The sequence below is a fragment of the Oryctolagus cuniculus genome, chromosome X, assembly GCF_964237555.1.
Source record: "Oryctolagus cuniculus chromosome X, mOryCun1.1, whole genome shotgun sequence".
Lineage (NCBI taxonomy): Eukaryota > Metazoa > Chordata > Mammalia > Lagomorpha > Leporidae > Oryctolagus > Oryctolagus cuniculus.
This window is the reverse complement of record NC_091453.1, coordinates 97,252,095-97,267,025: the sequence shown is the minus strand read 5'-3', so window position 1 is coordinate 97,267,025 and position 14,931 is coordinate 97,252,095. Positions and strand designations below refer to the sequence as shown.

The window sequence follows — 14,931 nt, the reverse complement described above, 5'->3', positions numbered from 1 at the left end:
CATTATTTTATCATGCTTAAGATAAAGAGATTAACAAGATATTTGGAGGAGTAGTCCTAAAATACTAAATTTGAGAAAGCAACAGAGGATAATCTCCAAAGCAAGGTAGAAAATAAAAGATGTGGCAATACTAAGAAAGCTTTCAAATCCTTAATAAATCCAGCAATCTTGGACCCTTCTACAGGGAAAATATTGACCTTACACAGGGAATATATAGAAAAAAATAAAATAAATTCTTTGTATCATTTGAATTTTTCATAAGTTTCTATTTACTTATCTTCATCTTATTTAAAAGGGAGACAAATAAAAGACACATACAGAGACAGGGAGAGATTTTCCATCCACTGGATTATTCCCCAAATGCTCACAACATCCAGACCAAAGCCAAGGGTCAGGAACTCCATTTAGTTCTTTCACTTGGGTGGTGGGACTCAAGTACTTGAACTATCATCTATTGCCTCCCCAGGGTGCACATTTGCAGAACACTGAATTGAAAATGGAGGTGAGAGTGGATCCCAGGCTCTCATAAAAGGGATGCAGGAGTCTTAAATGGTGGCTTAACCAGCTGAGCCAAAATGCTGGCCTGATATCTGAATTTAATTTCCATGATGACTGTTATATAATTTTTCTATTATTGATATTTTATTGCCAGAAACACAGAAAGTGGATTATAATTTTAAATGAAAGGAAAGATGATAAAGGTAGCTTCAAGTTAAATGTGAACCTAGTTTTCCAGAGAATTTTAAGGGGAGACAAAAATAAGATTTTTCTAAATTTGGGGGAAAAACCTTCTGTAAAATACTATTAAATACAAATATCACAACTGGATAAATCTTGGAAAAATCATTGCCCAGTAAAGTCCAGGCATCTGAAAATCTACCTTTTTTGTGTGTTAGATTCTGTTATACTCTTTTGAAATGTTTTCAAGTAGAGATTTTCTATCACAGTTCAAAGGCTAAATCAAAAAGAGAACATTTATGTGTTTTTAAAAACCATTTACTGGCCAGCACCACGGTTCAATAGCTAATCCTCCACCTAGCGGCGCCGGCACACCAGGTTCTAGTCCCAGTCGGTCGGGACGCCGGATTCTGTCCCGGTTGCCCCTCTTCCAGGCCAGCTCTCTGCTATGGCCTGGGAGTGCAGTGGAGGATGGCCCAAGTGCTTGGGCCCTGCACCCCATCAGAGACCAGGAGAAGCACCTGGCTCCTGCCTTCGGATCAGCACGGTGCGCCGGCCGCGGCGGCCATTGGAGGGTGAACCAACGGCAAAGGAAGACCTTTCTCTCTGTCTCTCTCACTGTCCACTCTGCCTGTAAAAAAAAAATGTACTGATTTTCAACATGATTGCCTAAGAAGAAATGACAAGCTCTCTCCAAGAATTAGTCTTGCCAATTTTAATATTCTGTGTTTAAATGAATTCAATTGATTTCTGCTATGCAAATGCAAATAAATGAATGCAAAAAGCAACCTGGTTTAATTGCTACTCAGAAATGTCCACTGACAAGTTGTTGGTCTGTAGCTTAAAATATTTTCACTAGAACCATCCTTTTCTTGGGGTTGCTTTACTGTCCAATGAACATGTAGTGAGAGCAGTACTGCTAATGCCTAAACAACACGTCTGCATCAGCTAAGGCTTTGGTTTTGGCTCAGTGCAATTTTTGGAAAAAAAAAAAAAACAACTCTCTTTTTAAAAAAAGATGTTTTTACTTGGAAGTAACTTAACGTCTGACTTTGCAGTTTTAAGGCAACTGTACTACCTAATCAACCACTACATCCACATTTTTCTATTCAGCAGATACTAAAATCATTAATAAGAGAACTTAAAAAGGATTTATAAAAAGTCACAATTGCAATTGGATACAAAAATCCTTAATGGTGATAACGCACAGAAATATTGGCAACTTATGGCTTTTTTTTTTACAACATGTAATATAATTTATAGGATGTTGTACACTGATGAGTATACCCAAGAGCTATATACAGTTATAAATCATTGGTGTTATGGGGCCCTAAATGACCAACAGATTACATCATCCTAGAACAGATCTTCAAGGAAGGCATATTCCTATAATAACAGAAACATACACACATACATACACATAAAAAAAAGGTAGAGATAGATGTCTGTGTTACATGTATTTTCATATTTTAATTTTGGTTAAAATGTTAATGGTAACTCTGATCTTATTTAGACAAGGGCATAGTCAAAGTGGAAGTTCTCTCCTCCCTTCAGAGAAAGGTACCTCCTTCTTTGATGGCCCGTTCTTTCTACTGGGATATGCGAATGCCTTAAGGGCTGATTCTGAGGCCAGAGTGCTGTTTAGGACATCTGCCATTCTATGAGTCTTCTGTGTATCCCGCTTCCCATGTTGGATCCTTTTCTCCTTTTTAATTCTATCAGTTAGTATTAGCAGACACTAGTCTTGTGTATGTGATCCCTTTTACTCTTAATCCTGTCATTATGATCAATTGTGAACTGAAATTGATCACTGGGACTAGTGAGATGGCATTGGTACATGCCACCTTGATGGGATTGAATTGGACACCCCTGTCACGTTTCTAACACTGTCATTAGGGGTAAGTCCGATTGAGCATGTGCTGAACTGTACATCTCCTCCCTCTCTTATTCACACTCTTATATTTAACAGGGATCACTTTTCAGTTAGATTGGAGTTGGCGAACTCAAGAGGCTTCCATACCCTTGGCAACTCATGACAAGAGCCTTGGGTAATTACTAATGCCATAAATAAGAGTGTCAATTGTGAAATCAACAACAGGAGTCACTGTGCACTTAGTCCCCATGTAGGATCTCAGTCCTTAATGTGTTGTACCATGTGAAGTAATGGTATCACCTGTATTCAAACAGTACTCTATACTTTGTGTTTCTGTGTGGGTGCAAACTGTTGAAATCTTTGCTTAGGATATACTAAATTGATCTTCTGTATATAAAGATAATTGAAAATGAATCTTGATGTGAATGGGATGGGAGAGGGAATGGGAGATGGGATGGCTGCAAGTGGGAGGGAGGTTATGGGGGGGAAAATCCGTTATAATCCAAAAGTTGTACTTTAGAAATTTATATTTATTAAATAAAAGTTAAAAAAGTTACTGATAAATTCTTTATAAAGGTGATATGTAAAAAGAAAGCACTTACCTACTAAATATAGTTACATCAGATGACTTTATGATGTTGATAATACATAAAATTCAATTAGTGTCACCAAACACTACAACTTTGTTATGTCAAGAGAAAATGTAGCAATGCTCATCTACCAATGTTGAACCAGACATCAATGTCTAATGCTGCAACTGAAAAACAAAAAAAAAAACCTAAATTTTACAACTTCCATTTAATTAATATGAAAACCAAACTTAAAACTAAAGATTAATGATCCAGGGCCAGCACTCTGGTGTAGCAGGTAAAGCCACTTCCTACAGTGCCAGCATCCCATATGGGTGCCAGTTCGAGTCCCGGCTGCTCCACTTCTGGTCCAGCTCTTTGCTATGCCCTGGGAAAGCAGTAGAAGATGGCCCAAGTCCTTGGGCCCCTGCACTTGCGTGGGAGACCTGGAAGAAGCTCCTGGCTCCTGGCTTCAGATGAGTGCAGCTCCAGCCATTGCAGCCAATTGGGAGTAAACCAGCAGATGGAAGACCTTTCCCTCCCTCTCTCTCTCTCTCTCTCTCTCTGCCTCTCCTTCGCTCTCTATAACTCTTTAAATCAATCAATCAAAAAAAAAAAACAAAAAAGATTAATGATACTTATGTCTTTGTCTTCTATTTGCCACTTACTTTTTTTTATGTACTTCAACTACCTATTTATCCCACACTGCCATTGTACAAACACTGAATTATTTCTCAGGACCAAATGCTGATTCAGGATTGAAAAGTAATTATCTTAGTTAGAATGGCTCTCATAGAAAAATCAACAAATGACAAATGCTGACTAGGATGTGGGGATATAGGTACCTGGGTCCACTTTTGGTAGGAATGTAACCTGGTGCAGCCGCTATCAAAGACAGTATAGAGAAACCTCAGAAATCTGAATATAGACCTACCATAGGATCCAGCCATCCTACTCCTGGGAATTTAGCAAAACCAAAAGAAATCAGTACATGAAGGAGTTATCTGTACCCCTATATTCATTGCAGCACAATTCACAATAGCTAAGATATGGAATCAACCAAGATATCTGTCAACTGTTGTTGATTGGATAAAGAATTTATGGTATACACACACACACAAACACACATACACACACACTATGGAATACTTACTCAGCAGTAAAACAAAAAATCCTATCTTTTGCAACAAGATGGACACAACTAGAAGCCATTATATGTAGTAAAATAAGCCAGTCCCCCCAAAAAAACAGATATCATATGTTTTCCCTGATCTGGAGTAACTAATAGAGTACCTGAAATGTAATATAATGGAATGAAATAGACATTTTGAGATTTGATGACTGTTTATAGTCCTTGGCTTTTTTATAGAGGAACAGTGTTTTTTTTTTCACTTTATACTATTTGTTGAAATCTTTTACTTAATGTAGGGTTAACTATACAAACATTAAGTAAACAGAAAATAGATCTTTGTAAAAATTAAGAGTGGTAACGTGAGAGGGAGGAGGAGGAAGGGTTGCAGCATGGGCAGGGGAAAGGGGAGGGAGTGTCACTATGTTACTAAATCTGTATATTGAAATACATGAAACTTGTATAGCTTAAATAAAATTTTAAAAAATGAAATATTAAAAATATATATGAGCCAAAAAAAGAAAAATAAATATCTTCCCTCATTACTTACTTATTCTTGCTGGACTTCAACCATTAACAAAAAATTGTCTTCAACCTATCCTGGTCAAAAATAGCTTCATTGGGATTAATTATTTGAATATATTACTTGTGCAGTCCTTGGGGATCATTTTCTTCATTGCACATTTATTGCTCAGAGAAGGAGGGGAAAAAACCCAGGTTGGCAAACATTCAAATGAAATGGATTAACCTCATCAGACACAGAGAGTTGGTATATAGTGGAAAGACTTTCTTTTTTTTTTAAGATATATTTATTTGAAAGGCAGAGTTACATAGAGACAGAGGCAGAGAGAGGTCTTCTATCTACTGATTCACTCCCCAGATGGCTACAACAGCTGAGGCTGCACAGATCCAAAACCAGGAGCTTCTTTTGGATCTCCCATGTGGGTGCAGGGGCCAAAGGACTTGGACCATTTTCCACTGCTTTCCCAGGCCATATCAGAGAGCTGGACTGGACGTGGAGCAGTCAAGACTTGAATCGGTGTCCATATGGGATGCCGTCACTGCAGGCAGCGGCTTCACCAGATACGCCACAGCACCGGCCCCCAGAAGACTTTCTATGGGTGACTGATGGTAGATTACCTTTCTTGAAGTTTACTCTCTTCTAAGTTACTTTGTGTCTTATTTCTATTTGGATTTAGGTTTTTGCTGTTTGGAATAAGGGGATTTATCTTTTTTGCGTGTTTTGTTTTGTTTACTTCCTGTTTTATTTCATAACTAGTCTAACTTTTTTACTCTGCATTGGAACTTCAAAAGATTTAGAGTTAATTATACAAAGCTTTGCAACAATCTCAGATTTTCAAAATAACATATGTAGGTACAGTATATCATCAATGAAATAGGCAATTAGTTATTATATTTATACATTGATGTTCAGTGCACAGACTACGAGTAGTGAGGTTCTTATTTTTACAATTTGTACCTTAGTCAATCACATTGTTTGAGCACATTATAATTAATAAATACATGTCTTTTCTGCTACTTCATTTAGGGTAAGGGAAAATTTCCTCATGATCATTCCTAGAACCAATTTTGCTGATTTTTTAGATGCTTTTATTAAGAGAAAAGCATTCTCAATGTAGGTACCAAATGTTTTCTGTTAGTGTTATAAATACTTGGCTTGAAAAAATAAAAATATACTATAAAATGGAAATAACATTATTAGGTTTCTTGTATAATAAGTAGTAGATATTTAATGGTCTTAAACTTTAATTAAAATAGCTAACTTATGTTAATGCACTATTGTAAAAGAATAACTTCCCCTAGACATTCATATATAGTTGATGATTTTATTTTTTTAATTTTATTCTTAAAATTTTTTGTATTCTTAAAGTTCATTTTAAAATTTTGGATTAACATTAAATATATGTAAATTTTATGAGGGATAGTACATTATTTCCACAGATAACACACAGCATACACCAATCATACCAAGCCATTAACCCTTCTCTTTCCTTAATGTCAAACTATGTTATGCTGCTCTTCTGGGGCACAACAGAATTCATTACCTTCAACTGACTGAATTTTTGTACCAATCATCCAAACTCCCTCAACCTTCACCATCCTGTTTCTAGTTATCATTGTTTTAGATTCACATTAGCTACACATTTGAGCAGTTAATTATGAACTATAGACATATTTGAATATGAACATATTTCCACATAGAAAACATGAAGCATTCAGCATTCTGTGTCTAGTTTATTTGCCTTAACATAATTATCTCCAATTCCATCCATTTTGTTGCAGATGTCAGAATTTCATTTTTTGACTGAGTAATACTTCTGATTAACATATAATACTTCTTTGCCTTTATGGAACACACTATAATATTTCAACACATCATTGCATCATAAATTTATCTCATCAGGCAAATAGCCTCCATACCACCCTATTCCTCCCTCACATTTATAGCCTACCAGCTCCCCTCTTCCAGGACTTGATACATTATATATATGACACATTATTGTGAATTACAGTCACCCCATTGTGAAACACTAGAACCTATTTATTTATATCTGACTGTGTTTTGGTACCCATTAACCAATTTCCTTCTATCCTCTTGCACCCATCCTTCCTAATTCTTAGAATCACTAAGTTCAAATGTTTTTATCTTAAACCTCACAGGAGAGCATGCAGTATTTGTCTTTCTGTGTGTCATTTATTTCATTTAACATAATGATCCCAGCATGTCAAACATATGCCTGCCCGTCCATGTTCATCGCAGCACTGTTCACAATAGTCAAGATATGGGGTCAATCCATTCATGATGAATGGATGAAGAAAAGGTGGTACATAGCTAATAGAATATTTTTCAGCCATAAAAAGGAATAAAATCTTGACATTTGCAACAAAAGTAGATGGAATTACATTGGGACTTCAACAAATATAGAATTGTGTAAATATAATTGAATCACCAGGCAAGTCAGAGAAGGGCATCTATTTATAGACTGGATTTTCCATATCATCTCTTCTTTAGAATTTTTTTTAATTCCCATACATGGAAAAATGTTTTTGAACATTGTTTCCACTTTCAGAAAAACTGATATTTTGCCATTTGTTGAGAAGAAAAAGTAAACTATAAATGCCCATACATCACATTGGGTCAGACTATGTTTATGTCTGTCATTCTCTTCCTCATGTTCCTCACCCTACCCCCAAAAAGAACTGAAAGATGAAAAATTTAAGAATGAGTAAACTATATTGAGTGACCCAAAGTGCAAATGTCAGGCAGAATCTATTTTTGACTACTATAAAAAGCTACACTAATCATAAAGTACCAGGGTCAAGTCTCTATTTACCAATTGAATCTTCTCCCTAATATATGCAAATATTTGTCAGTAATATAGATATACTCCATGGAAAATCAATACATTTTCTGTTAAATAGATTCAATATCACACATACATATCTGTGTTGATTATTATTGATAAAACACACGAAGAGAAAATAACATTGGACTGAAAGTATGCAGGAAAGCTAACCTTGTATACAATATAGGCAAGCTAATTAGAAATTTACTAAGTATTTATGCCCGTCTAGTTGTTGTGAACTTACACAGAGAGAGTCATGATATCAGAGAAGGCTTATATCCTACAAAACTCAATCTTTTTCCCCCTGCTATAACTATTACCCATCCCTTTCTGTTTTCTTCCTGACATTCATGAGGCCAAAGGAAAATATCTTACTTCTAGTTCATTCACCACCAATTGTACTGGTAACACTCTCATTTTGAAAAATTAGAATCATATATCCTGTTTTTAAATATTGAGCCAAAATAGCTTCAAAAATGAAAATTCACTAAATCTCATGAAGATTTCTACATTGTTCCTTTTTATTGCAGAAATTAAAAGATCATCTGTAATATGTGATTCAAAAATTCATAAATGAAGTACATCATAATAGTGATCTTGCAAAGGGAATCAGGAAAGTCTCTACTCACTGGAATAAAATGGACAAAGAAATGAAGCCTCACTTTCCTGTCAGTTTCAGATAGGAAGGAATCTCCTGACAGCACAGCTCTCACAAGAAAGGAGCCATCTCTGTTTAATTCCAATTAAAATGGGAGCAGTAGTAGTAGTAGGGGCATCTCAGCTGATCTTTTCTTAAATTATTTATTTATTTATTTATTTGAGAGGCAGAATCACAGACAGAGAGAAAGGTGTTCCATCTGCTAGTTCACGCCCCAAATGGCCACAACAGCCAGAATCTGGGCTGATCCATAAGCCAGGAGCCAGGAAATTCCCCTGGGTTTCCCACATGGGCACAGGGGCCCAAGGAGTTGGGCCATCCTCCACTGATTCCCAGGCCACAAGCAGAGAGCTGGATCAGAAGAGGAGCAACCAGGACAGGAACTGGTGCCCATGTGGGATTTTGGTGCAGTAGGTGGAAATCTAACCTACTAGGCCACAGCACTGGCCATTCGGCTGATCTTAATTACTATGAAGATGCAAAGAGACACTTGGAGATAGCTTAAAATCCACACACTATGCTTTAATGGGAGGAATAAAAAAAGTGCATGCTAGAAAGAGTAGGCATGATCATAATATCCTCCTAGACTGTGTCAGATGGACGCATCAAGTGGCTTTCAAGGGTAGGTGCCGTTCTACTGCAGCTGTCCTAAGTGACATGTTGATGTAAATTATTGTGAAGGACAGAAGAGAAAAAGTTGTAACTTTCATTTTGAAGCAAATAGATGACAGCTTTCAGTAACTGCCACATGGAAGTCAAGTAGTGGCTGTGACTCTAAGAATACTCTGAGACGATGAACTTCTATGTCAAAAGGTACACTGGGAATCTCAACTGACGGAATATACAATGAGACAGTCATAGGCTTTTTGTGTTTATCTTTACCTCTCAGCATCACATCTGTTTTTGGATTATGCCTAAGTCAGGCTTACTAGAAGCTTTATGAATGAATCCTTTCCAAGGAGTTTCCTTTTCAGAATATGTATTTTATTTTTTTAAAGATTTATTTTATTTATTTGAAAGAGTTACAGAGAGAGGTAGAGCGAGAGCGAGAGCAAGAGAGATATCTTCCATCCACTGGTTCATTCCCCAAATAACCACAATGGCCAGAACTGAGCTGATCCAAAGCCAGGAGCCAGGAGCTTCCTTGGATCTCCCATGTGGGTGCAGGGACACAAGGACTTGGATCATCTTCTACTATTTTCCCAGGCCATAATAGCAGAGAGCTGGATTGGAAGTGGAGCATCTGGGACTCAAACCAGCACCAATATGGGATGCTGGCAATTCAGGCCAGGGCTTTAACCTACTGTGCCACAGCGCCAGTGCCCAGCTTTTGTTAAGACAATTGTTAAGAAAATTTAGTCGAATTTTTCAGACAAAATATAAGGGATTTGTACTTTGAATTATGCTCGGATTCCAAACCATGATAAATGTCACTTTAGAATGGGGGAAAAATACTTATTTATCTCACTTGAAACATTAAATACTGTTTCTTAAATTTCAATTAAAAGCAATCCTTAAGATGAAAATTGTTCATTTGAACACTGTCAATAGGTGTTTCTTATATTGATTTTTGGTTCACAGTCCTCTGTGAAAATTATGAGTCTTTTTTCTAGGTAATGCAGTTTGACATATTCACAAAATATTGAATGAAATTGTAAATGCCTTCTGAGTTTCCTTAGGTGCATGGACCTATATTAAGGATTGTTGCTCCCAAGAACTAAATGTGGAAGTGAAACATTCAGATTTCAAGGAAAATAATTTATACCTAGTGGCTAAATTTATCCAAACTGTTCTGAGGAAGTTTTCTCTTTGACAATAGCGCTCTAGCCAAAGTAGAAGCACTGTGTATAATTCCCCAATTCAAACTATGTAATTTGACATATTCTTTGAGAAGCGTATCAATTGAGTGATATATCTTATGAAAACAAGCTGAGAATATCTAACAACTGACTTTAATCAAACACAAGTAGAAAAGATAAATAATTATGCTATGGTTAAAAGAATTAATGTATGTTCCCAAAATGTGTTTAACATAAATAATTACATGAAGTGAAAAGCTTACTAAGAGTATCTGAATCAGGAGAGTGCACAATTAAATGTGTAGTATTGGTACCTTAGAAATGTAAGCCTCAACTTAACAAAACGATTCTCTTCATCTTGGATTCCTCTGAAGACTCTGTTTTCAGGTTCCCTCAAGCACTTCAATCTGCATGGCAATGATAAAAGTTTGAATTCCTGAGGTTTTAAAAATAATTAACTCCACTCAGTTTTACTGGTTGTAAAATTAAAACTTATGGCTCCAACCAAGCCCTAACTTCAATAGAATATTTTACTATGAGTCATATTATCATAGAAGCAAAATCAGTATAAGCTAGATGTTTGATTTAAATTTTCTTTTAAATCTGTATTTAATCCCAAATAAAATCTTGTTAAGTGCCCTCAGGAGTATTTTATCTAGAAATGCATCTAGCTCCATAGGATATGGGGCAATATATCTCCTCTTGGATAATGTCTTGGTAATATAATCCTGTGGTCAAGTATTCTCTGCTGTGTAGTTCCAAAACTCACCCACTAGCCAGCTGAGATAATGTTTAAATTGTCTTCAGTTATTTCAAATAAATGAAATAATTCACTACGTCAAACCCTACTTTGACTTAAATCTCTCCTTGAATCATACGTATTTAGCTATGGATTAGAGAAATCAAACATGACTGACTGGTTACATATATGAATTGTGGAGGAACTCCAATAGCCACATATGTCTGAAACTAATATTCTCTCACACAATAATGCTTACTTAATTGAAAACCCACAGGAAATTAGTTCTGGGCATAATTCATTTCCTATTTAAGTGGTTACCTCTTCTAAAATATACAAAAGCTAAGATACAAAAAGTGTTAATGCACAAGAAGTGAAATGATATTCAAGCCAAAGTGTTTTCTTTGACTTTATTTTATCAGTGTTCATATGCAGTTTAACAGCCTATGCTAAGGCAATAGAAGCAAGTCTTAATTCCTTCTCAATTTCTAATGAATGTAGTACAACCCTTCTCAGATTTAATAATGTATGTCTATGAAATGTGAATGTAATGAAAAATCCGAAATAACCAAAACCTAACTATTTAACTGTCCTAGACCCCTTCCCTATGACCATCAGAATGACTAAGCAAAAATTAGTATGGTCACTAGGTGAAGAAATATGTATACCAACTATCCAGTTCAATTCTAGCACCTTTAACTATGTTGACTTCTTGGTTGGTACTCATTTGGATTTTGCTTTGTTTTCAGACTACAGTATTTGTTTTCCAAAGGAATCACTTGACAATTGGGCTCACTGATTACTTGAATTTGGTTTTTGTTTTAGATGACATTATTTGAGATTTGGTGAACTTCTGATGCATATTATCTACACAAATCCATTCAGGCATTTAAAGGAAAAATATGAAATTCAAACTATATAGACTCCCTCCACTGACCAAAATATTTACTATAATCAAACCCATTTGGAAAAAAAAATTGCAAATGCCTTCAAGATCATGGTCAGTAGTTCACAAAATTATAGCTAAAAATCTCTGCTCTGAAAATCTGTATTAAAAGAAATAGTGATAGAGACAGATGTTGTGGTGCAGCTAGTTAAGCTGCCACTTGGGACACAAGCGTCCTGCATCAGAATGCTGGTACAAGTCCCAGTTACTCTGTTTCTGACCCAGATACCTGCTAATGTGCCATGGAACGATAGACCAAATATTTGAGTTCTTGCCACCCATGTAGGATATTTGGTTGGAGTTCCTGGCTCCTGGCTTCAGCCTGGCCAGACCCACCTGTTCAGGGAATGACACATTGGGTAGAAATTTCTCTCTCTTGCTCTCGCTCTTTCCTTTTCTGCCAGTCTGTCTGCCTTTCAAAAAAAAAATAAGTCTTTATAAAAAAAGATGATATCTAGATGAAATGTATTTAAATGTTCACAAATATATTAACAAGAAATGGCTTTTATTATTTTACCAAAATCTGTACTTACACATTAAGATAACAATATGAACTTAAGTACTAAAATGTCCAGGTACTGAAAATATTTCATTAATTTTTCATTATTTTCATTGAAGATAATAAAAACTGCACACAAAGTTTTAAAAAGCATGTCATAATAAGAAATTTACCTTTTAGTCTCCCTCTCAAAAAAACAAGGTCAGGGTCATCGAAAAAATTTGTGATTCACTAGTCACCCATGAATCATCTGGTCTTCAAAGTTGCTTAGATTCTATTAAACACACTATATTTCTTTTATATTTAACCAAATAGGACAAATGATGTATTTTTCCATCCAACTTGATTCTAAAGAAATTAAATACAATGGCAATTTTCTCAAATTGTCATGATGTGATTTTTCTGAGTTCATATCCTCCAAATGGTTATTTTTCCTATCCTCCTGTTTATTTAATATTATTTTTATCTTTTTCTTACCACATGTGTCATTCTATATGAAAGGCCTTCAAAAATTTCATAGAAAATTCATATTATGAAAAAATCTATGCATGAACTTCAAATTTTGCAGGAAAATAATATTTTAATTTTCCATGAACTTTCTGAAGTACCCTCATGTAATGCTGGCAATATGGATTTGAAGGAAAAATATTTTGAATGCTGAGCTAAAAAATATTCTCTCTTAAGTTTAGGACAAAAAGTATATAATATTTATAATATAACATGTTCTAGTTTAGTACAATGAAATAGAATTCACTAATTACTTATTAAGTTCTTATATATTTTGTTCAGTAACAATTTTCTTTACTTTTTAAAGTATTTTATTAGTTGTAACTATTTATACCATGGAAGGAAGAGTAGGACAAAACAGGAAAATTTTAAAAATTTAGAAAATAAGTAGGGAGAGGTCATTGAGATTCCTACTCAGAGTGATGCCCATTGTCTCTGTGGGTTCAGACTTCCATTTTTCAACTGCACAGAAAACAGCATCTCAACCCTCATTTGAAGAAAGCAATTCCAGGAAATGAGAGAAGAATTCTATTTTTATAGCTCATTCCGTCTTTGGATAATCTGATGTAACAACTAGTACAATTTGCAATGTGCACTCCAGCTCACTGACAGCTACACTGATGGACATAACCAATTACTAATTTTATGTATGGCTTCCCAAGCTGCATTAAAATGACAGACATTATGGAATAGAACTCATTCTATTTTCCATTGTTTTTCAAAAAAATTTATCCTGTTTTTTAAAATATAACATGTATATGCCTTTATACTAATCCAAACATTTGACTTCTAAATTTCTTGTCCATATATTTACCATCTAGCAAATTATTGAAAGAACTTCGAATACCAAAACATTTTTCAGTGCCATTTTCCATAAATGGAAATATTCAAGCTTGTCTAGGTGTTCTATTGATCACTTGGGGAAAATGCATCACGTCTATAAAACTAATGGAAAATAATTCTCTCTGGGATGTAAACAGGCAGAAATAACTTATTGTTAGCTAGAAATCAGTTTTCTTACCCAAAATACCAAGATAATGCTCATACTAAGACAATTATGCTTAGAGAAATAAGCAGTCCCAAAAAGACAAATATCTTATACTTTCTCTGATATGTGGTAGTTAATGTAGAATACAAAAAAAAATGTATACAAGTGAAACTGACATCTTATGATTTGATTATTGTTTATAACTCATCTGTATTCCTGTGGAGCAGTGGTCTTTCTACTTTATAGTTGTTGAACATTATGGTTGTTGTTGCATTAAGCCTGTGCTCACAAAGTAAATTGAAAGTATGCTACTGCAAAAATTAAAGGAAAAAAAAAAGAAAGGAAAGAAGGTGGCTGAGGGAAGAAGGGAGAGAAAGAGAGAAAGTATGGTTATCTTAGAATTGCATCTATGAAATATATGAAATATATTCTTTTTATATTAATAAAAATAAAAAATAAAGAGTAAATTGCCTATGTGTATACAAAATATACTGACTATGTCATTTGTTGCCATATTAAGATATTGGAGAGACATTTCTATCAAGTTAGTGAGCAACATTTTGCTTCTAATTTAAAATGTACTGAAATCAAAATATGGGGCTGGTGTTGTGAGGCAGTGTCTTGAGGAGCCATCATCACATATCTGAGTGCTGGTATGAGTCTCAGAAATTCCTCTTCTGATGCAAATCCCAGCTAATGACCCTGAGAAAAGCAGTGGATAAGAGTTCAAGAACTGGGGACTCTGACACCCATGTGGGAGACTCAGATGGAGTTCCAAGAAATCAAAATAAAAGATTCATTATTTTACACTTGATCTTAGCCAAAAGGCTGAGAAGTGATAAGCTTCATTATTTTAATCCACAGCTACGAAAGGCTATCATTCTCTTTCTAGGTTCAGGTGATTGTACTTGTGCTTTCATGCAGTAAATTATGAATAACATTGGTTACAGATCAATAACTTAAACCAAATAATTAAATAATTTACACCTAAGGATGAAAGGTTGAAATGACATGCTGATTTTTAAAAGATTTTTATTTCTTTCTTTCTTTATTTATTTATTTTAACTTTTATTTAATGAATATAAATTTCCAAAGTGCAGCTTATGGAATACAATGGCTCCCCCCCCATAAATTCCCTCCCACCCACAACCCTCAACTTTCCCACTCCCTCTCCCCTT

General features: G+C 35.1%; 1 non-coding gene and 1 pseudogene across 1 annotated transcript; one reads left to right on the top strand and one right to left on the bottom strand.

Annotated features, from left to right (window-relative positions):
* Window positions 1-1,538: 1,538 nt before the first annotated feature.
* Window positions 1,539-1,665, top strand: LOC127485068 (U4atac minor spliceosomal RNA). The gene has a single exon (XR_007912266.2). It is a non-coding gene; the product is annotated as a U4atac minor spliceosomal RNA (small nuclear RNA).
* A 12,854-nt stretch (window positions 1,666-14,519) lies between these two features.
* LOC127485094 (U2 spliceosomal RNA) lies at window positions 14,520-14,593 on the bottom strand (annotated as a pseudogene).
* Window positions 14,594-14,931: the final 338 nt, after the last annotated feature.